At 40.7% G+C, this 24,473-nt stretch overlaps 1 protein-coding gene and 1 long non-coding RNA gene across 9 annotated transcripts in view; both read left to right on the forward strand.

Annotated features, from left to right (window-relative positions):
* STARD13 (StAR related lipid transfer domain containing 13) overlaps positions 1–24,473 on the forward strand; it is a 295,349-nt gene that overhangs the window by 218,432 nt on the left and 52,444 nt on the right. The window lies entirely within an intron of this gene.
* Positions 1,496–12,317, forward strand: LOC118166045. The gene is made up of 2 exons (XR_004750326.1): positions 1,496–3,681; positions 4,010–12,317. It is a non-coding gene; the product is annotated as an uncharacterized LOC118166045 (long non-coding RNA).

Here is a 24,473-nt window from a genome sequence, read left to right on the forward strand (position 1 = left end):
TGGTGACTGATGGTGGGGACAACTGGAAAAAAAAAAAAAAGAGGGGAAAAAAAAGTGGATTCTTTACATTATCCTGACATCCTGTTCTGGTTAGGGTTGTTGGCACCTTTAAAGGAGACTGGACCATCGTGGACAGCCCTATACATCGTGCTGCTGCTTTTTCTACTGCACAGTTAGGTTTTTGCTTCTAGTTTCTAGGTCTCAGTGAGCTGAAAGTCGCAGGCTCTGCTTACCACCCCCTCCACTGGCACTGCTCTCTTCCTGACAGCGTCGGGTAAATCTTGGAAATTATTTGCAAAAGGGGACCGGGCAGAAATTGATACAGGTCTCTGTAGGCTGTCAGAAATCTGGCTGACAGGGGGCATTGTTATTGAAGAGGGAGGAAGGAATTTGTGACAAAAACTGAGATTTCCTGTCAGTGGGGAGAAGTCTGTTTTCAGCGCGCAGGGCTTGCTGAAATAGCTCATCCCACTTTGGCACATGACTTCCGTATGCTAGGATGATGCTACAGCTTTCTTCTGATGTTTACTGCTAAAATAGCCACCATTTCTGTGTTTGTTTGGTTGGTTTGTTGTTTAAAAAGGAACACAACTGGGATATGCTGTAGCTTTGTCTTTCCTCTACCCTACTGAAATTTTTGGTGTGCTTTGCCTGCCTTCCTGCCAAGGTGTTTGCCTGTAAATCAGTTAATCTCACATCGTGGCATGACAGTCACTGTGCCTGTTATATGCCAGGCATATCTGCAGTGATTTCCTTTCGTGCTGCAGGGGATCGGTGCTAACATTTTCATAAGAAACAAGAACGAGAGATTGACATTTGCCGGTCAATATGCTGCTACTGGGTTTGAGACTTTACGAAAATTGGGAGAAAATGGATTTTTCAGTTGGCGATATTACTTCATATTACACCCAGCAATCTCTTCATAGGGCCTTCAATGGCTTCAATGCCATGTCCAATGCAGGGTCACACAGCAAAGTTGGAGAAAGGGAAAAATTCTGTGTCCATCCCATCACATCCAGTTTCCCATACATACCACTTGGTACAATCAAGACATTCTTCACTGACAGAGTGGGAAAGAAAGAACTTTCACTCCAGCAGCCAAGGAAGCTTCACATATTTGTCAAATACTTGTATCAGATCAACAGGAACCATTAAGGGCTGTGCATAAACAGCATCCCAGCAATAAACCCAGCATCACCTCCCACCTGAACGCTGTCCTGTGCTGTTGTCCTGCCACATTTTTCAGCCCGTTGAGTTACTTTGGTTTCACTGGTCTTGATGTGTGCTTATTTTCTGTGTCTGTTTGTTGAGGATATGCTTATCTCAGACATCTCTTCATTGCTTGTGTGTTGTCCTCTGATTTGTAAGTTTACAGGAACTTAGATTAATCCTAACCCTTTCAACTTTGTTATTTTGGTTTTCCTTTTACAGAACATCTTCTCATTGGGAGCCTCTCAGAGTGCTACCCATTTTTTTTTTTTTGTCTCAATGAGTCCTTCCTGATTTTGGTGTATCTAATTGGGGGCAGTTGTTGAGTGGTTGATACCATAGGATTCAGGTGAAGCTACCAGTTCTTTTCCTTTCAGTATGCCACTGGGATGCCATATGGCACAGAGCAAATCTAGTGCTCCTGTGACTTCTTCAGATACGCCATTATCACGGGGTCCTTCCGGGGGCCTACCTTCTCCACTGAGAGGTCTCTTCATGAGGTAGTGCTAGTAAACAGATCCAATGGAAGCGTGTGGTATGCTGTTATTAAAACCTTCTTAAATATTCCTTCTCTCCCTGAGCTCATTAACTAGAATGCTCCATTTTATCAGATTGTTTCCTGTTCTAGTGAAGCTGCATCTGACACGTACTTGTGTCTCACTTTCATCTTGCATTTGGCAGATGGGAAAGAAAGGGGTCTAAGCCTGTGCAAACTTGTTTTTTCATCCACTGGGACTGCGTTCTCCAAGTAATTTGGAGCAGGTTTGGGACAGCCAGCCCTTGTGCCTTCTTCTTCTGCAAGGGTTTGTAGAGCTGTAAGTCACAACCTGTGCTCGGCCATTTCTGCTGCTGCCCCTGCAGTCCCTACATGTCAATTAGTCAGCTTTCCAAGTCTCTTCCTTGCCTAAAAAATCCCTCACGTGGCCACTGCAAATCTGCCTTCCTCAGTGGACTACTTAGAGGAAAAATATCTTGGAATATAATTTTGGAATATATCTCGGAATATATTTTTATAGACCTTGCATGTTACCCCATTGTTGGATAAAATTTGTCCTTTTTCACATTGCAATATAGTATACGACAAGCGCAGGCCAGGTGGTAGAGCTACAGCTGCCTCTTGTTTTCTTATCAGATGAAGCCAAGATGCTGTTAAAACAAGAAGACCAGATTGAAATAAAAGGGAGCTGTAGGCTGTGAAACATTACAAAATACCTCATCGAATGTCTTTGCGGGACATACGGCAACAGCAAAGCTGTTATGTGCTAAATGGGTTTGGAGTGGAGGCCAGCTGAAAGCGATGCATAAATGATTTACTTATTCATTTATAACCCTAACCTGGAATCATGAATTTTTGCTGTCCTATAAAAAGGATGACTTTATGTGACCCTTTAAAGCCTTCAGCTTTAAGTGGCATTAAGTTGATGGCTACTTGTTTTGTACCTTCAGTGAAAAATTATGCATAAATCACGTAGGATTTGCTTGTAATGTACTCATAATCCTCACAAGCAAAACTCCCACCCAAATCTAGTGATAGAGCATGGTTTCTTGAACTAAGCAGAAAGGTCACCTCATAAAAACCATGCCGGCATAATAGTCAGGCCACCCAGACAATTTTTTTTTGGCTAGGACATTACTTTAATTAAGTGATTGTAAAGTTAAAATAATAATAGGCTTCTTATTTAATCAGATAAAAGCCAGGGGAGCTACATTAAACCCAGTTTCCATCCACCAAACGCATCCAGACGAGCTAAGATCACTCGCTGTTCGAAGAACATTTTTGCACAGAGGAGCAGAGAGGGATGGGCTCATCCCGTCCTAAAACGTTCTGGGGTTTGTGTGTTCAAATCGAACCCTTAGCATTGTTTTGTTCCTTAATTGCCTCTGTTCTGTTGATTTATTGATGCTTTTGAGGCAAGTAGGCTCAGTAATACATAACCACACGTGTCACGTAAAAGCTGCTGTTGAATCCGTGGACATTGTGCACAAAAGGAAAGGACTGACTAAGGAGACTGCTGTGGGGATGGTCTTCCTCTTAAAGGTAAAAACAGCAGTAGCTGTCTTTTAAAGCTGGAATTAAGGCACACAATCACAAAAGAAATTGAAGGCCATGTGAAATCAATGGCTAGGGCTCTCTCAATCCCTGAAATCTGCCCAGGCAGCCAACAACTCCGGCAGAAGGTGAATGGGAACCTGTGGTCCGGCGGCTCAGGCTGGAGGCCGGAACATCTTCGGAGAGCAGTGCTGGGAGGAGCAAGGGCTGAACGTACTGCTCGAACAGAAATGGCCCTTCCAGACCAGGGTGTCTCTGGGGGGAAGTAGGAGTGCTATATGCTTTAGCACTTGTTACACAGGCTCTGAATTTGGATGAAAATTGTGAATTTCAGTCCTTTGCCAGCCATGGGCGCTGATGTACAGTTGAAAAAAAAAACATAATATTGTCTAACTTGGCTAGGTTTTGGGGTGATTTTGGAGGTTCTACCTCACCTTGCAGGTGGGGAGTGAACATCCCATGCCCTGCATGGCCACCTCTAGACCTTGCTAGAACTTCTTGGGGTGCCCCAGTCCCCCTGGCAGACACCGTCCACATGGCACACCTCCAGCTGCCCTCTGCCACTGAGGACCCAACTCCAAAAACTACCTCTGCTTCTTTTCTTCAGCACAGAAGAGTGCTGTTCCTTCCCTCTGTGCCTCTTCTGCCGCGTCTGTGTCCCAGTAGGGAGACACAGAGCAGGAAATGGGCCACCTCTTGTTGGAGACAAAGGCTACAGCAAATTTTCCAGGAGATGCATGTCAGTCACAGAGGTACATCCTTCCACCAGTGGCTAATGACTTCTTTCAGCAGCTCTGTCATCCTGATTTAGTTTTTAGGAGTATGCACACGGATGACCAGGAGCAAATGCAATATATACAAGCACAACGTGTACCTCTCTTGTGCTTCTGAGGCACCGAATTCACAATATAGATGTTCATATTTAGTGCTTAGCACATTAAATCTCCATAGGCCTGTAGAAACATGTCTAATTTATACATCCAAATTAATAGAAGAGGTAATCATACATAATAGTCAGTCTTTTCATCACTTAACTCAATGAGGAATGAAGACACTGTTTTGTTTGGACTGTAATTGCTTATACATACCTGAAAATACCATCCCATATTCTCAGTTCTTTGTAAAAACACCACAAGTTTGTCGTTAGAAGAGCATTTCAGGCAACTGCATAATGAGTTAACTTCACTTTTCCACTAAACTGAAAATTAGGAGCCTGACCCAAATCTCACTGGGATATCTCTACTGGAGTTTTTCATTGAACTTAGGTGCTGAACAAGCTAAACGAGTTCATTTAAAAATCTGTTTGAAAATTATCATTCAGAAAATGGAGTCTTGAAAGCTCAGTGCTGATAATGAGCATTCTGGCAGACCTTTAACCAGCAGTCAAATGCCCTCATGGTTTATATTTTTTATTTATGTTACATATATATTGCCCACCTGAGCTTCCAGACTGAAATCAGTAGACAGCTCTATCTCAGTCTTAATTCCTCAGCCCTGGTTGTAATGGCATCCAAGTGAGGAAAATACCTGCCAGCTCCAGGTGGCTGAGTACACAGATGGGTGAAACATGAGCAGTGGTTTAGAGAGCCACAAGGTCATATCGTAAGAGTAATGGGCATTGTCAATGGTTTTTGCAAAAAGGGACAAAGAGTTGCAAATTGTGCTGGGAAACCTGGACTCTATTTAGCTACAATTGAAGAAGCAGCCTGTCTCAGAAACCTGCATTCCTACCATTTGTACTGAGAGGTTCCGGTAGGGAGGTTTTAAAAAATTTCCTGAACAGTTCACATAAAATAGAAAATTAGAGATTAGAAGGGGCTGGATGGCATCACCTGTAGTCAGCCTGCATATCATCTTTCTCTGTGATTCAGTTCCACAGTGGGATTATAATAGTTGTTGAATAAGGCAGTAGAATTGAGCCTTCAGGTTAAACATAGGCTGAATAAGAATTATAAGTACTGTGTAAATAAATTCCCTCTTATTTACAGTCTTGGTACTAAGAGTTTGTCCTTTGAGGTCTGCGTAATAAAATACAAGTAGGATCTACAAATTCCAGCATTTTAGTATTAACTGTGCTCAGGACTGCTATTCTAATGCTTTGGTAGAGTTCCCCCTTCCAATTTTCACTGTTTTAAGTCACTTTAATAGAGAGAATTAATTTTCATTGAAAGCATTTTTTTCCCAACATTTCCTTGTTTCCAGTAAGAAAAGAACAAGAACAAAGGCTAGCAAACAAAATACAACTTGTCTAAAATCTCATAAAAGCTCTTACACAAGAATCTATCAAGCCTGGGAAAATATGTGTTCTTTTGTAAAAACATATTTTTCCTTGAAGTCACTGCTAGATTGCAAAAGTTCACATAACATATTGGTATGTGTATGTGTTTATGTAAGACGGACCTCTGTATTTCACTTTCTGATGTCAGCGTTGCCTTGGCAACTGTATTTTATTGATTAATAGAATATATATAATTTGTTTCTGAGCCGCATCATCTTATAAATTCATTTTTCTTTTTGAGAGGCGGTTTCATTTTCTTGTTCTGTGAGTAAAATTATTTTTCTGATATGAGAAATATTCTTTTGATCTTTCTGGAGGTGTTTCTGTGGCTGTACACAAAACCGAACAAAGTTTGACAAATACATGCTTATAAAGAAAGTTGTTAAATTACATATTATACACTGATATGTGTATTTCTTAATAAAGTGCTTTTGCCTTATCTTTTAACCTAATATTTTATCTGTAGCTTCACTGGTGAAGCAATTGGAGACTCTGTCCATACCGTTCTGGTTATTAGATGCTATGTGGTGCTTTTCATCCAGAGATTTCAGATTCTGATTAGTAATACTTCACAGAATCTCTTTGAACTAAATATTATTCTGGAATTTATTTTACATCTAGATAAGCTGAGATATGGAAAGTCTGAAACTTAGCCTCATATCAGAGCAAATTTGAAATGGTACTGAGAATAGCTCCTGAAACTCAAGAAATTTTTACTCCATTTTAGGTTTGTCAGCTTTAATAGTTAGTTCCCAATTTATGTCTGTAGCATTTCAAGAACCTGTTGTCCCATCACGAGTCCTGCTGCCATGATTGCTGGACATATTTATGAGAAGTTGTGGTTCTGACCTGGTGACCTTCCATCTTCGTGCAGATGGAGTCACAAGTGAAAGCTACAAGCAGTAGGGGAGAGGGTAGGAAAGGAGGGATACCGTGTTCAAGTTCAGATGGTGCTGTTGGCTGATCGCATGCACAGTTCGAGACATCCACATCATTAGATTTATCAAATATCCTCCTACGTTTGGTTTTATCTCCCCCCCCCCCTTGTTTATTTGTTTCATGGTTTAAGAGTATTACAGCAGCCAAGAGAAGCCAAGAGCAGTTTCCCAGATCAGATCAAGCAGGGGAGCAATAAGAAGAAAACTAGGAAGGCCAAGAAAAAGGAGGAGGAGTGCAAGTAATAGATGGGAAAGTAATGGAAGTTCAGCCAGATGTTGATGTAAAAGCTGTCTTTTATATAGAGCTGAAAGCGCAGCCATCCCTACAGCCCTAATATTAACAATTTACAAATTATAACAGTGACTGTATTTGTATGTCATACAGAGTGTAAATTATGAGAATGGGTTGTCAACACACATAGGAAAACAAGTCTGAAAATCTCTAGCACTTTCTTTAAATATAATAGTTCCTGACTATTAAATATCCCATTGGTTGCTATCTAAATATTTATCTTCAGTTAAATTACAAGAAGTCCACAGTCAGAGAAAACCCACGCTTTTCTGTTCTCTGTCTTAAAGATTAAATTATGTTCTACCTTTGAAAAAACACTTGGTTTCTGGTTTTATTCTGCTTTATTTTTGTGGATAACTTTGGAAAAAAAAAAAAAAAAAGAAAGAAGACTTTGCCATTGATGGCAAGATTGTGGTTTTGAAAGCTGTTTACCATGCTAAGTCAGAGACCATAATATGAAATCATGTTTTTAATCTTTCAGATTAAAACATTCAACAACAGGTTTTCCTAGCAACAAGGCTCCACCTAACACAGAGCCTCATTTTCTTGCAAGGATCCTGCAGTTTTACATGGATTTTCTGGGCCAGTCTTTGGCAGCAGCAACACTAATTTATTCCAGATGAAAGTCAGGCCCACTATAATTAGCAATACCATGGTATTTGTCTGAAAAATCAAGAAACATTGGCATTTGCTAGAGATGCAGTGTGTCTAGTGGAAAACCCTTTTATTTCTAGCTTCTAGGTACCTGGGTCTAAACAGATGATCCAGTCCATTTGGCATAGCTGCTTCATTAGTCTGAGGAGAGAGGCGTTTACTTGCAGAGAACTTGAAGACCCATTCCCCCTCTCCATCCATCCACCCACTGGAGGATGATTCAGTCTGCCTCAGTTAAGTAAACACCTCTTCCATTGGGAATATACAAGAATAATAGGAAATAAATGCTGGCACCTCCATGCAGTTGGGATCCATTTACTCATTCGAAGATGGTTGTGACTTATCTTCCTCTTGCATAATAACCCGAGAATTGGAGCACTCACCACAGAGGGAGGAGATCCTGGGCTCTGCTCTGAGTGGAGTGAGCTCACATCTTCCTCTCTTAACTCAGAGGACCTAAACTCCTGCCTTCGTAGGATGACCATCCGTAAGTCTTCATGCTTTGTTTCTTATCCTCTCCTTTTCTGTCTGTCTGTGAAGACTGTAAGCTCTGTAAGGCACCAGCATGTTTGTCATTGAACACTGAGCAGCACTGACTGCTATAAGGTTTTGATTTTGGCTGGGGTTTATAATAAAATAGTAATAGTAACAAGTGTGTGTATTTCTCCCTTCACACCATAGAAAAATAAAATGCAGAGTAAAAGCCTTGTTCTGGTAGCTCATTTGTTGTTTTTGACTGGTATTGGTAGAGATGGGCTTTATACAGCCTTTGGTTGTGACACAGTTTGTGGAACAGGGGGTGAGTCTCCAATGATGCTGGACTTGATGTGTATTTGTGGACCACCTGGCTGCTTGATAGTTTTCTATGGACATGACTATGTCCTCATTTTTGTTTGTGTCTTCTAGAGACGCTTGTGCCTTAGTTTAACAGAATTGTAGCACTGGGAAACGTGCTTCAGGTTCCTGTCTTGCAGCTGGCTCTCTCAGGAACTTTCTTGGACCTAGGCAAGCACACAGCTCAGGGCAGAGGGAGATTGCAGAGCTCCTACTCAGTATAACAGCCCCTTGGCATCTTCTTCTCTTTGAATTTCTTAAGAAGGACAGAGTGGGAGGGATGGGGCAGTAAGGACAATGTGCTGCATTATGCAGTCACTCCTGCAATACTGGCGAAGAATGCAGCAGTGATGTGTTCCCCGAGTGAGTCATTCTGGAGCTGCCAGAAGTTGTAGGAACCCATTGCCCAGCGATGAGTAGTGGTTGACCTTTATTCCCACCATAGAGAATATTGAAAAACTGAGCTAGATGAATTGCCTTCTGAGCATTGGCATCGATGCAGCCTGGTTTCCTATGGCATTGAATTCCTTCCCCCCAGCTCGCGGAATCCAGAGTCCTTGCTGTAATGCAAGCAGAAATTAAAAGCGTGATGTGGAAATTAGTAGGTAAAGCTATATGATTTGTGGCATGGAGACAGAAAAGGAACACATTTTTAGGTTTACCTTAAAATCTTCTAAGTTATTATAGTGAAAAATTGTTGAGAAAATCATCATAAGGAAAATATGGGGCCCACCCTGCCAATTCATCCCTTATGTGTTTCAGCCCAGCAGATGGATAGCCAGTGACAAATTTGTTCTGAGCTTATCAGGCATAGTAAATTACTGTACAGCTCACAGGCAGCTAAAGTTATATCAGTACATTGTTCCTATAAAGCGACAGTTATTTTGATAATCTGCTTTGACATCTTTAAAGGTATTACTAACTCTAACTACCTTCTATTAAATTATTTTTTAAAAATAAATGAATTTAACAACTCAAACTACACTAAAATGTAGATGCTGTCAAGGAGACTTTTAGAAGTACACAAACGCTGTGTTGAGCCTTCCCCCTCCTTCTGCATCTCCCCATCCCCCATGATAAAAATATCATGGCTCACATATGGGATATTCTTCACATCATTTAAAAAAAAAAAAAAAAAAACTCTGAATGAGAAAGGGTTTTTCCATTGGTTTGGAGTTGGTCTTCAACTATGCAGGAGCAATTCAGACACTGACAGTATAAGAAAGGCATCCAGAGATGCTGCTGGCCACTCTTGAAAACTGATTATTTTCTTGAAAGTGAGATTGACACAAGTTGTTCAGTGAAAGTCACAGAAATCAAATATATTGCTGTGCCTATAATGTTTAGCATATGGAACTCACCAAGGCATTTGTAATTTAGGATTTACCCTTTGCTTTCAGATCTCTGGCAACTTCTTCCTAAAGCTGTTTTAGTATTTTTTATCTGAGTCTGCATAACCATTTCTCTGTTTCATCCTGTGGTGATCCATCATAACACACTTTGATAGATTTTCAGTGTCCATTTGGCTTAGGATCTTCTTGTGCTGGCACCACTTCTGAAAACAGGAGCTAGGAGAGTAGTGGCTAAAGACTGGCTTCAACCTGGTGAGATCTGTTTCCCCAGTTCCCAGTGCTCAGTGTACTTCAGGAAACAAATATCTACTCGAAAAGGTTAACACAAGGTCTCTGGGAGGGCATACTCTGCTGCTTGCACAGCAGGACGTGTAGTTTCTGCATGAGAACAGTAATAAAAATATACTCGTTATTTATCAAATGAGACTTTTACTGTGTTTTCATACTGGTGGATATCACTGCAGAATCTGCCTGGGGTGGAAGGGCTGTCCTCCAGGAGGCAAGGCAAAGCAGTCTCAGGCTGCCTGTAGTAGCCTCATCTCGCAGGATGCCCCCAGGGAGCAGAGCACTTTGAAAGACTTCGTAACCTGAAGGCCAAGCATTAATCTGAAAGCCCTTCAAGTGCTCGTGTCCTCTGCTGGCAGCAAAATAGCCCTTCTGAATAAAGGGGCAGGGAATTAGAAAAGCAATGCCAAGGGTATTCCTTCGGAAACTTGATAGAAGTTAAACTCTGCTTTTGAAAATGTAACCTCTCCAGGCATAGTTAGGGATGTGGGAGGTGGCCAAGAGGCAGAACAGTCACCCATAAAGAAATACGGGTGAGTGGGGACTTTAACAGCTAAAGCACTGTATGAAGACGTCATGAAGACACAAAATTAAGAGAAAGTCTCTTGTAACCTAGACAGAAGGTTTTTAAAAGGGATGGCATGAAATAGAAAGTACCATGAATCAAAGTGTCTTCAGATTAAGCATATTCAATATGAGCCCAGATTTGAATACTTCTGATGTCTCTTCCCCTTAGACCTCTTGTCTTTATAAAGGGCTAATCTAGAATTCTTTCAGAGCACCTTTTATGTTTGATTGCAGGTGTACTTTTTCCTATTTGAGTCAAAGTATCATCTTTAGGCAGTGATTAAAGAGAGGAAGAACCTTTGTGGTCTCAAAGTGGCACATTCTAATTGCAGATGAATTATTTACTGTCCCTACTTAAGAATTGTAGTTCAAATGTCCAAAATGGAGAATGGACGAAATAATTGTAATATTATTGTAGTCAGCCCCTGTAAGCGTTTCTAGTGTAGATGGTCAAGTTCACTGTCTGAGGAAAGAGTGGCAGTGAGAGGAAGCAGCAATGATGTTAGAAAAGGAATTATCAGCAGTAAGAAGTCTGGAGAATACTTTTTAGAGACTCTGTCTATGCTTAGGATATAGGATTTTAAGAGAAACATGAAGATTGTAACTAAAATTTCTTCTGAATGTTCCCTGTCATACTTTATATTAAAGAAATTGTCCATAAGGAGAAGTCCCTGCAAGTACTGTGAAGGCATGCACCTCTGATGTGCACAGCAATGGGCTGCATATGTCGTAGTTTGGAGATGTCAAGATGCCCAGTACTGTGTGCTGTTAATTCTTGGCAGCTATGACAGGTATTTCCAGTAGAATATGATCTTTGTTGGGGCTGGCAGCAGCCAAATTCTATATGGAAATATTGATGAAATAAATTCCTAGGTAATTCCAAGGCAAAAAACAACAACAACAAAACCAGTAAAGCTATGCATTATATTTCAGCTAAGGATAATCCTCTATCTAAACATTCCTCAGGACCTAGTTGCGGTGCCATCCTTTCTCATTTTTCATCACCTGAAAGCCAGATTTGCCTTCAGGGTATAGGATCATTGTGTCAAAGATGAGCTGGCACTCCTGGTCTCACTGCTGACTGCTGTGCTTTCAGCAGCTCCTATAGCACACAGCTGTTGGAAGGGTCTTTGCGCTTGCTACAGATACCAATGTACTGGTCTCTTCTAAAATGATGGAGGAGAATATTGTGCCCTTTTCATTTCAAGGCATCATAAAGTCTTGGAGACTTTTGAGGCCGGTTGCCAGATGTGATTAAAAATTAATGGAGCAGAGCAATTGGACTTGATCCCCCTGACAGACACATGAATAACAGCTTTTCCTAAGACTACCTTTTTAAACAGTTCTTTTTGCATCTGTGTTTCTCTCCTTCCTGACCGAAATGACAAATTCTTTATCATAAAAAATGGAAAACAGTGTTAGTGGACATTTGGGGATTTTTTTTAATGCAGTTTCCTGCAAAATCTAGTTGGATTCTGTTCATTGCACAAAGAGTGAACTAGTGAGCCAGACTGTAAACTAGAGCATAAAACTAAGTCAACAGGCATTAAGTGAGGAAGCAGATACAACTCAGTTTAGTGGTCCAGAAGTTGCCTTCGGTAATGTGCACACTCAACATGTGTGAAATGATGCCTGCTGTATTGCTTCAAAGCCTGTCTGCTTTGGAAAAGAGAAAAAAAAAAAAAAAAAAAAAAAAAGTTGTATTTTTGTCTGCTGTTACCAAAGCCTTGAAATTCAGACTGGAGATATGTTAGAGAAAAGGAAATAGGAAAAAGGAGGAGGCGATGAGGCATGCGATCTCTGCATTGATGCTCTAGAAGATTGTGGGGAGTGTTACTGTTGAGGCCCTTATATTGAAAAAAAAAAAAAAAAAAAAAAAATTAATATTACAGCAAATACTAATTATGTCTATTCTGTGTATTTTTTTGAGCAGCTAAATATAAGCAAGCATACATTTGACTGAGCATTTCTCTGCAGAAGAACGGAAGAACAGTTGTCATTACCCGTGAACTATTCACAAGACTTTGCATGCAAAAGTTTTTATAGCTAAATTCTGGTATTTTCCCTCATACTAAATAGCTATTCACTCTTTGGGTTATTAGGAGTCAGAGTGACTGGTGTCTGCAAAAAAAGCTCACTGTGAAATACTGGTTTTGAAGAGGTCTTTACCACTAATTTGGTGATTTTCCTTATTTGAAAGAATATATTCCTGAGTTCAGACACACATTTTGTTCGTTGTGCCTGTACACGGTAACCAGAGGCTATTTAGAAGGACAGGATTTGCCTGACACAGATATGGTTCATTTATTTTTTTAACAGTAGACTTTTACGATGATAATCACATCATCGTGACATAAGTACTCATAGCTACTCGTAGTCACTGTAGCTACGCAGTTCTCCCAACAGGAAACTGTTGAATAAACAATGGTATTTGAGAAAATGGCAATTTTCTCTCTTGTATTTCACCACAAGTGTATTCTTAGCTTTTCATTCACCGGTATTTTTCCTGTCCTCCAGTCAACTCGTCTACCTTTAGAAACTCACAGGTGTGCAGACCTCTCATCCAAACAAATTTGGGGTTGTTTGGAGAATGCTGCTCTTCAGTGTCCTGCAGAAGCAGGGGTTAACTAACCGGGAGGTTACCGGCCAGCAACCCTTACCAACCATGGAAAGGAGCAGTCTATAAAATGTCACCTTTTCTCCAAGCAGGGATGTAAATGATGTTAATGTGCCAGCTCGGGAGGAATATAAAGATGTTTGTAGAAAAAAGAAATGAGAAGTTTACTGAGTTTCTTCTGAATAGCTACAGATGTGGCAATCCAGAGGTAGTTAAACACAAGTGGTGGAAAAGTAAGCAATGCATTCCAGCTGCAGCAGCCGAACACTGCTTATGTTAAAGTCTCCATCAGAGGACAGAGCTGGAACTGTATCATGAAAACATCTACTTCAGTGTAGAGTAGTAAATTTGCCACCTAGCCAGTCTGACACCAAAGCAACCTGTTTGGTCAGGTGTACCTGAGAATATATATTTTTTGGAGTTGTCCTGAATCCCACATTCCTCTAAGGAAGAGTAAATATTAGTCCTACACGTTTCGGCAGAGTGGATTAGATGAGCTTTCACTCTCTACTTTGGCCTCATTTTCTGTGGTTAACTTCAAGTTCTTGGATGTCTTCTCAAGATAAAAATGAGTATGGTCATTCTGAGGAGGAGAAATGTCAAACTTTTTTTTTTTTTTTTTCAAACTGGTCATTTTACAGGATGTGGCCATCGTTATTATCAGTCCAAAGTACATGAGTCAGACGGCGGTATTATCAACTTATTCCTTACTGCGGGTTTGTGTAAGATTCACTGAAGGAAATGTGGCGGCTTTCACAGCCAGTGGTGCACAACATTTTCCTAAACTCACTGATGAGAGTGAATGGAGAAATTAAATAAGACAGAGGCTCACTGGAGTTTCCCCATCACGAACAGGCTAGGTGTGGAAACAAATACAATAAAAATAACAGCTGGGGAGTCAGAAAGAGGAGGTGTACTTATGAAAATGAAAGAGCAGAAGAACCCAGCGGTCCTTAAGGAATTGTTTATTGTATTGAAAATACAGGAGAGATCAAGGATGTGCTTTTTTTTCAATCTTTTTTCTTATATCAACAGTATAGCACAGGCATTATGACACAATCCAACAAAGCAAGCAAGCAAGCAAGACAATGAATGTTAGACATGCTTAGGTACAGTGATTTCAATGCCACTTACAAATCTGTTGAAAATCCAGATTGGAAAATCTATCTTACTTGAAACAGTACTAAAATTCACAGTTGCACCTTTTGGAGCAGAAGTTGGAATTCATCTTTTCTTCCTCAGAAGAAGACTTTAGATATATCTGTTGATTAGGATCTAGGCTACAGGAACAGACTGCTATAAAAATGTAGCATTAGTGGAATTTTCCAAGTCCAGAAATAATTTAGTGTCCAAATGCTTATTTTATCTGATTTATGGCTTCACAGCCTTATATAAGCCAGTAGTGCCAAACAAAATTTTCTTTACTGTGATATGTGTGCAGTTCTTCCTCAGGTATTTGGAGTGAGTGATGTCTAACACACAAATTAAATGAAAAGTTTATTCTAGAAATGTTCAGCAATATTTATATTTTTAAAATATTTTATTTTTTTAAATTTATTTATTTTTTTTTACAGTGCCTAATCATATGTATTATATGCTTCATGAAATCAAGGACCCAAATACTTCCAAAAACTGTGTAGTCATACATTATTGTTTTCTTCCTTAATACCATTGTAAAAGTACTCTTCTTTATTCCAATAATTTAACAATTTAATTGAATGAGCATCTCTCAGGAAACCAATCAGAAAGAAGAGTAGCAGTGAATTTGCCATCAGGTTCCACACAGGTGTGTTGCCAACTCCTATGCAGGGACATATAATTGAAATAAGTTTGCATAAATTCCCTGTAGTAATGGTGTGTCCGTTGCTGCCAGTGAATGTTAGGGCACTTAAACAATCCACAAATACCAAAGCATGTTTAAGCATTGATCATTTAATGCAGACATTGTCAGAAGAATTAAATATATCATGATGTCCTTTTGTTCTTTCTTTTTACTTGGTGTAATGTACAGTTGCAGTCTGAATCTCTTCAGTCTCTTTAATAAAGAAAGATTTCTTCTCTTATTTTGGACAGCTGCATAATTGGGGTGCTAAATCATCCTCAAGGATGTAATCTAAATGATCCTGCTCTGTAACAATTTTCCGTTTTCCTTGATTACTTTAGAGCAGAAGGAACAGTTTTAGGCAATTGCAGTCTGTGGTATTGCCTTCAAAATCAAGCACTGATCATTACAATATAATAGTTTTGAAGCCAAAGATCTCCAGATCCCTTGTAAATAGACTAATTCAAAGTTCAAAATAGCAGTTGTGGTAGGTAGAGTTATAAGGGTCCCTTTTAATGTAGGAAAATCTGATGCATGGAGATAATTTAACTATTTGCCTAATTCACATCACAATCCAGCAGAAGAATCTGGAAAAAAATATGTCAGACTGTCTTTCGAGACCATTAGATGCATAAAATGCACTAAAATCCATGTACCAATGTGCTTAGAAAGGTAACAGAGGTGGCTGTAGAGCTGAGCCATCATTCACGAGGTGCCCAACACGGAGGAGAGGTCCAAGAGCAAGGCCCAAGCCTGGGATCCCAGCACATACCCATCGATCGAATCAGATTTCCTATTTTTATTCTTGAAAGAGGCAATTAGCAGGGCAAGACACCAACCTGAAAACATATGCCAAGGTATCTTTACTCAGCAGGAGGGACTTCAGCTAATGTTAGCCCGTGGAGTTACGCTGAGCTGCTAATGTACCTGCTCGGTGCCTGAGGAAGTTCCTGTAGGGACACACTCAGCGAAAGAGCAACATAGACTAAAAATGGTGCAAACAGTTCAATGGAAGTTCACTCGAGCCAGGTACCACACGGGCACTGCAGCATTCTCCTGGAAATGGCCTGCCTCTGCTTACTGAGAGCATTCCTTCCTGCCAGCAGACTAGATGCTAATTTCTCTATGCACCCTCAATTTCCACTGTATAATAGCATTAATGACCTTGACAGAAAGCATTTCCTGGGGATTAATAACCATTTGAGGTTTAATGACCTGAGGCTATGCCTCAGGCCATCAACTGCTCCAAGCTGCTCATTAAATCCTTAGGATACACTGTCTGCTTCAATCATTCCTGCTTAAGTATTTGCTCAGTGTCACCTAATAACAATATTCTCCCTAAGGTATTTCCTCTTCAGAGACCCTAGTTTTGGAAATGTGTTTGTCCTTAAGTCTTTTGGGACAAGAACTCATCAGTTTTTTAAGTGACTCTGTGTTACAAGTCAAAGCATTTACTCAGGTTGTCACTGAGTTTCTGCTATGATGAGCACAGTAAAAATGACCGAGACAGTTAAATTTATAAATTGCACCTGGAAACATGAAATATTTGTTTTAGCTGCTGGCAATCTCATAATCTAAATCCAGAGCCAGTAGCTTCCCCCACCCAATCCCAGCATTAGTGGTTCAGCCAGAGGTAATTTATCTGAGAGGTGATACAGGACAGTCTACCATTTCCTAGCAAACAGGGCCTTCAAACTGGCTCTGAAGGATACCCCAGATTCAGGTCTGTGTGGAAGGAACACAGTGCATTTGCTTGTTGGAGGAGAAATGCCATTGCTAGGCCAGCTTCTCACTGATGAAGTCATAAGTCAAAGGTGGTGCATTGTCCTCTGCTATGGTACGTATTTGTGAAGGGCAAACTTGTTTTTCTGCAGAAGATTTTTCATTTAGGGGAACATTCTTCCCACATACAGAAGGCATTGAGTACAATTGGATCTCAGTGAAATCTACTGCTGTGGCGTTACATCGTGTTCCTTGTTTGCTTGTGTAACACCGCGTGCCGAAGAGGGATGGCACAAACCAGTCGCTATTAAACATTTCTTCCAAAAGCGTCTAAACTGAAAAAGAAGAAAAGCTCAGGGAAGAATGTGATCAATAACAGTTGTAGGAAAGTACAATCAAAGGAGCAAGGTGCAGGGCTATACGTCTACAAATTCGTTATGTTGTCCTCATATCAATCACAAGAGTCTTCTGGTGAGGCTCTGCCCGCATCGTGTTTGCATACTAGTGTCCGTCGTGCTCTGAGCAACCGGTTGGCTTACTAAGCCAAAGGAGAGCCAGGAACAGTGCTCTTACAGCCCTGGAAAGAGGAGATGATACCTTTCTGAGAGGTCTGGGAAGCCCTGCCCTCAGCTTGGCATTAGCTTGGAAGGAGCTATGCTGTCCCGGTGCTTTGAGCTAACATCTTTGGCCAGAGACAGCGCACATTTTTAGGAAAATAAAAAGATTTTTCTGGCACGTTCTAAAGATTAGAACTGCTTGGAGTTGTTTATAAGCTTAAAATACTTAGAGAAAACCTGAACACCAAGAATGTGTAGTGTCAACTACAGGGCAGATCTTCATAAGTGTTGCTTAATTCTGGTAAGTGAGGTATAGGTGTGTATATCCTAGGTATACCCTATGGAAACCGGCAGGTGAATGGATGAATAAGATACAGACGGGGCGAACAACTCAAGTATTTACTTCCTTGCTTGCGTTTGAGATTAGTGGATTCTGAGGTCAATTAACTCTAATTCAATGACATGCTTTGTGTGGGAAAGACTTGCTATTTGTGGTAAACACTGAGCACCTACACAAGAATGTTCCTACATAAATCTCAAATCCCTTTACAAACACGGATAGAGATCACTTATGCCATCACTGCAAATGGAGAAAATCAGGTGCAAATAGGAGAAATTGCTGACCTTAAGTCACATAGCATATTAACAGCAGATGTCTCAAAGAAGAATTCATTTCATCTCACTGGAAATGTGTCTAGCTTTATATGCCTGTTCCTCTCATATTCTCTATATAGTCTCTAGAGAAGAATTAGCATTTTTTAGGCACAAGGCAGTTTACCTCTTTTAGACGTTAAGACAGAATTAATATTTTAATGGAAGCACGTCTTTCTCTCCATGGACTTCAGGATCATCTGTGGCAAGTAGTTCCAGTGCAGTTACTTATAGGTGATACCATTCCCAACTTTTATATCCAGAGATCCCTGTGCATGTAAATAATTATTCTACATGATGACAAAATGGCTGCTGGGAAGACAGGCCAACTAGATATTCAAGCTTAAAGTTGAGCTTCTGATCCATCCTACTGAATTGTGGTTTATAAAATCAGCCCCTCTGCTGAGACCCTTAACATTATGTGGAACAAGCGGGTCTGCTGCTGGCCCAGCCTTTGTGCTCATTCTCCTGACTGCTCTTGGCTTGAGACAAGCATCTGACATTGTTCTCACATAGATTTTAGGTGTAGGAATACACTTCTGGTTGGAATTTCCTTTCTAAAGTCTATTGAGAATTCAAATGAGAGCCAGGTGAGTTTTTTCCTGTTCATTTAGAAGAAAAATGCAAAACATCATGAGAAACTTTAAAACTCCTCCAGCACTCCCTGGAAGTGCTCACCACATTTTCTGAAAAAGTTCTTTTCAAGGGAATTCGAACTTGCAGGTGATAAGCATTCACTATGTTTTTCTACCCCTGTTTAGGAAGGGCCAGACTGGTAAACAGTGAACGGAGAAAATGCTTTGAAATGCATTAAACAAATAGTGGCTTTGTAGACTCAGTTTTGAGGCTACTTTTAGTAATTGCCTTTTGCTTGGAGTTGCAGAGAGAGTAATGAAAACCCCAAAACTCTGTTCCAAAATCCAGAGTCAGCAATGGAGCATCACAGCTATAATTTTCACCTTTTGGCATCGTTGTCTTCCCTGTACAATCTCTAGTGCAGGTAAACCAGCGGGGTCCAGGCAGCTCTGTTTGGGTTATTGTTTGTTTTTAAAGATAAAGCCCTACCGGCAAATAAGGAACTGTAATTTTCAGTTCTCCAGTGTGATTACTTAGTAGTAAGTGAGCTTTGAAAACATTACAGAGTTGTCACAGGCTACCATGGGTCCAGGATTTCTAGCTACCATTCATTACATAGTAAAGTGATACTGGAAAATACAGCCCATCTCCTAAATCAAAGTACCTTTGTCATTTGTTCAGTTTTAACCAGTGGTTTCAGAGCAACAAGTGGCCTCTTAAGATGGTTATTAAAAATCTTTAACTTCCATTTTGCTGAGATTTCATTGTCAGATTTGGGCTTCTCCTTTTGAAAACCAAGCCAGGTGTTTTTACAGTAAAATCTGCAGGAGACACCATCTTTTATAGGGAACTGCTTGCTTTCTGCTTCTGTTTCTGTCTGGAGAACAACTTATCTCATCATGCTTCTGGCATATCTGAGGCTAGACCCTGCCAAAATCTGAAAGTGAAATAAACCATCAAAAATGTCAGATTCTTGAAAGTGCAGACCAAGGTCAACCCTAGAAAAAGGCTAGGCTTGGAAAATAAAATACTTACCCTTCGAAGTGTACACAACCCATTTTCTATCTTTGTTTTCATCTGTATATCCCATTACTGTAGCACTGGACAGGCAAAAATGCCTCGTGGCCTGGCTACATACACTCATTCTCCTGACCTGGAGGGGACATAAAGCTAGTGGGGCCGCTGGATCCTGCTCTTCCTGGGGCGCACCCGGAGATGGGAAGGGCTCATCCCAAGTCGATCCTGGAGGCGGCGCAGCCACTGGCAGGGAGCTTCCAGCTGGCACAGCTCTGGGTGGCCCTGTACCCCCCAGGGACAGCTCCCACCTCGCACTGGAGGTGACATCTGAAGCAGGGAGGTGTCCTCACACGGTCCCTCTGGGGAAGGATGGCCGCCGTTGTGCAGGAATTCGTTTTCCTGAAGACCAAATGGAAATTTTGCCGGACGAATTGAACCTCAGTCCCCAAGATTTTGAATAGCAGCCATCTCTCATCTCTTCTTTAAACATTCAAAGGCACGTTGCCTTCCATCTCCTTAATCCATTGTAAATTTACTTCTAACAGCTACTGCCAAAATACAGTATGGCACTTGCACAGCACATGCTTCTTCGGCGGTGAGCACAAAGCGGCTTCTGTTCAGGGGGAATATGTTGCAAGCCCATGAGTGACACACTGTGAGTGCTGAAGATTATGAAACATATTCTGAAACTGAGCAAGCCATAAACACTTCATTTTTCAGAAATAGCCATGTTATTTCTGTCATTCTGCTTGGCAAATGTACGTACACAGATCTTGGTGTATCCACGTAGCACACGTTGAACAAGAACCAAGTGCTAAAACAGAGATGTGCCAGCAATGCTGCAGTGTTCAGAGAAAATATTTCAACACTCTTTTGGGTTTTTATAAAATCCCATGATCTCTTTTTTGTTTATTTTTACTTCACTAGCCTCTCTCTTGGACTAAATTGACCTCAGACTATAGCATGGAGTTGTATCCATTGATCTCTTAGTGAGTGCTCTCTAAATGATCAGGAGTCGGGTTGTGGCTCAGGATAACTCATATCTCCAAGCAGGAAATATCAGTTAGAAGGACAAGTTTCTTATGTCTGTCACAGCCAGATGCTCCTGTGAAATAACTAAGTTTAGAGATCAGCTGAAGGCTGGACCAAGTCGTTAATGACACTAAAAATGTTCCCATCTGACATCTGAGCCCCCGATCATTGAAGGCACACAGGAAAGCCGACCAGCTCCTACAAGGTAGCTGCTGGTCCTCGTGTACTTCGAGCACATTTTTGAGCATAGCATACACTTCAGCATATCACATCTCACAATTTTCCTTCCTGAGGAAGGAAAAGCCTTTATCCCCATTTTGTGTTGAAGTGTTAGCGACATGAGCCATTTCCCACTGAAAGTCTGGCTGAGCAAGGAATTAGTCATTACTTTCCAAACATCTAGCTGGTAGCACTGCCTAGTCACAAAACCATCTTTGCCTGCAGCAGGCATGTGGCGATTCAGACTGGTGAGGATGTGCTCCCTAGTAATGGGAGCTCCCTAGTAAAGGGACCCAGCCCATGAGGTGGCAACTGAGACTGCCCAATGGATTTCCCGTCAACTATTAAAGGATTAAGAAATAGTTTAAATTCAGCCAGGAGGTTAAAAAGTGCAAGGGTCTGTATTCCACTGACATTTACACAGCCAACCCTTTCATATTCCCTCTTACTATCCAGCTAGAGACATTACATGAACATATGATATAGTGGTTTTGTGCTTTGGGGTCTCGCACTGTCTACTCCACAGACCCAGTTTCTGGTAGGTCTCCAGCCTTCCTGTTGTCTTCTTCCAGGGTAATATATGCCACATAGCTGAAGGGCAGCCTCCAGCTTTATAGAGTGATAACTGCAAACATCTAACTCACCTAAGCTCTTTCATGCAATTTGATAAAAGAACAATTTATGTCTTTCCTGCTCGTAGCTAAAAATAACAGTAAAAGAAGTGTGGAGCGATGTAGTCCTGGGTGGTGTGCTAATTAGTTCTTTGCTAATTCTGCTTTATTGCTAGCAATGATTACTGTCAAGTAATTACAGGGTTCCTATGAGTCTGGCTTCCATTTGCTCTGTGGTGTAACACGGGTAAGGAAATGAGAAATGCCAGTACTGTGGATACCCAGTCTTATTTCTGCTATAGCTGAATTTCGTGTTATAGGCAACAGTTATTTCGTACAATTGTTTTAATAGCTGGAAACAGACCTAGGTGAGCTGCAGAGTGGAAAACCTGTATTTCCACTACATTAAAAGTCTGTTTTGTACTTGAAGGAGCACATAAAACCCCCACGGCCTTCTATAAAAAATATGCATGGAAAGGAAACTAGAGACTTCAGCCAAAATGCTAAAAATAATAACTATACCAACACAGCCAAGTTGTCTGTTCCTTCTTCCCTCCAGTATGAATGAATAAATGTTTAAGTACAGCTATCATGTAGGAATTGCTTTAGCATGATTTTTGTATGTTGCTCTGTAGCTGCATGGATTTCATTACAAAGGGACAGCAAAAGAAAACTGTGATTTCTGTGAAGAAAAATCCTGAGGGTATTTTAGCTCAGGTATCAAGAACATTTCAGTTTGTTGGTAAAAGTGTTTGCTCTGTAACCTTCCCGTTGTGTTTTCTAAGCATGTTTAGATGTGTATGTGCCCAAGTGCTGCAGTCCTAATCTCTCCTTCCTGCAGTCGTATGGTGTCAGAAGGCAGGATCAGATGAAGGAAAATCAAAGGTGTGTAGGCGCTTGAGTAGGCATGTGAGAGTATTTAACTTTTAAAAATTTCTGAAGAGCTTCCACTCTACCAGTTAGAAAGTTTAAATATTCTTAAAATTCTGCTCTTTGAGTTCGCCATGTTGATATTAAAAGTTATGTGCATCTATTCAGTGAAATTAAACAAAATCTTCATCATGTGATGGGTGATGAAAACTGTCTGTCCAGCTCTACTGCTACTGTCCAGCAGGCCTTTTAGTTTGAGAACTTTCCCACATTTCGAGAGAAATGTTTGGATGACATTTTTGTAAAAATGGGTGCCTTTCTGAAGGCAGAGTGACGGAAGATTTTCCTTTTTTAGTAAGTGTGTAATTGTTTCCTTTAATTTCTTTGTTTTTCCCCTGATTCTATTAAGATCAGTGCATAGCCATGTAATTAGGGGCTCTGGACAAGATCATGCTGAAGCACACACTAGTGTGACTCCACTGTTTTTACAACACTGCAAAGCAAGGGGTAAAATTTAGTTTACAATAACATCTCTACGTATTTTGTCAGTCCATCACATGAAATAATTTTAAAATTAGTAGAACTGTTGAACAAAGGAGCTTGTCTGGTCCAATCCCTGCTCGTGGCAGAGCCAACTTCCCACATCATGTCACATCGTGTACTGGCACAGGATCAGCCTAAGTCCAGAAAGGAAGATGGGCCAACCTCAGAACGACCAGTTAAAGAAAACAACATTTGTGCTTATGATTAATTTACTGATTTTTCATTTCTTCGTACGGTGACAGGAAGACAGCCTGGCATCTCTCATTAGTAATATTCTTGTGGTAAATAGCAGCTGAAAAAAGTGTTTAATAGGTATGTGTGTTTGATGTTTAATGATCTCAGGAATAATAATGATAATAATAATGTAGATATCTACTAATTATGTTCGCTTTCATTTTATAATTATTCTTAGCTAACAGTTTTGAGGCACGATGAAACGTTAATAATGTTGTTATACTTGAGTGATCATAATTACAGTATGGTTGTGAATCAGAGGACGTCATCTGCGTTTGTAGGTACAGCCCTTGGCTGTATTTTTAGGATAATGTCAGCCCTCGTGTTGCTGGGTTGTGTGCGGATGACAACTTCTTCAGATTGTCTGAACAACTGACATTCTTCTGTTAAGGGTCTTGGTTTTGTTTTTTTTTTTTTTTTCAGAAGAAATGCACAGAATGTCTTTCTCAATAGGCCTTTTAATGGAAAGAGCTAATAAGGAAAGAGTGGGATCTAAAGACAGAGCTGCTCGTAGTGTTCATCAGCTGACAACAGCAGCTAATACTGATAACTCCAGGTGGGAGCTTGGCACTTTGCAGTACGTTCACTGTGCGCAAGCCATGGAGCCGGACCGCTGTCTTGAATATTTCAGCTCTTCCATTTGTGCTGTATCTTATCGATGTTTCCTGCAGTACAAATTACTCTTCTCACTCAGAACTCAAAAAAAAATTACTTTAATCTTAATTTACGATAAACAAGAACTGGGGAGTCTTTTTTATTAATACATCAAAGTATTATCTCCAAGGGGAGTTCGCTTCACAGTGATGTTCAGTGTTTAATATAAATTCACAGCGTGAAGACCACCTCAGATGGGTAGAGGTTCTCTGATGTGTATCTGATTGCCTGTGTGTAATTTGAACATCTACAGCACATGAAGGGCATAATCAAACAATAATTAATATGATGATAAGGAACTACGTTTTATACTGCTTATTTGCATAATTCAGGGAGAAAGTCTACTGTGACAACATCTATCTTCTGGGGGATTGTTTACATTTTCACTCCTATTATAACATGAAGCATTCTCCTGCATTCCATTGCGCCTTTCATCTGAGGAGCTCCGATTACTGTTTGACCAATTAACTTCAGCACCGCACACATACAAACCACGATGGGTATTGTGGCACGATGTTGAAGTCTGAAACTTGACCTCCAGCTTAGGACACTGAGTTTGAGAACCCTGGCTTCCAGAGACATAAAATCTCTGTAACTGGAGTTCTGATTCCCCATGGGAGCAGAAATAATGCTCAGACCCGCACTGCTCCCTCATGGGAGCCCTCCGAATGTCAAGCTGCTCCAGAGACCTTGGGCATCTTGTGTGCTGCTTGAATTCAAGCTGTCTGCAAATCTCCCCTGTCCTTGAAAGAGATGACATTTACAAAAGCTTTCAGGGACAGGGGGTAGCTGAAAGCTGCTCCATCTGTTGCATCCAATGTCAAAACAGGTCTCGAGGGCAGAGTGCCAGACCAAACACCTTGTACAGTTTATGTGCACCGAAGAAACA

This window comes from Oxyura jamaicensis, chromosome 1, assembly GCF_011077185.1.
Source record: "Oxyura jamaicensis isolate SHBP4307 breed ruddy duck chromosome 1, BPBGC_Ojam_1.0, whole genome shotgun sequence".
NCBI classification, from domain to species: Eukaryota; Metazoa; Chordata; class Aves; order Anseriformes; family Anatidae; genus Oxyura; species Oxyura jamaicensis.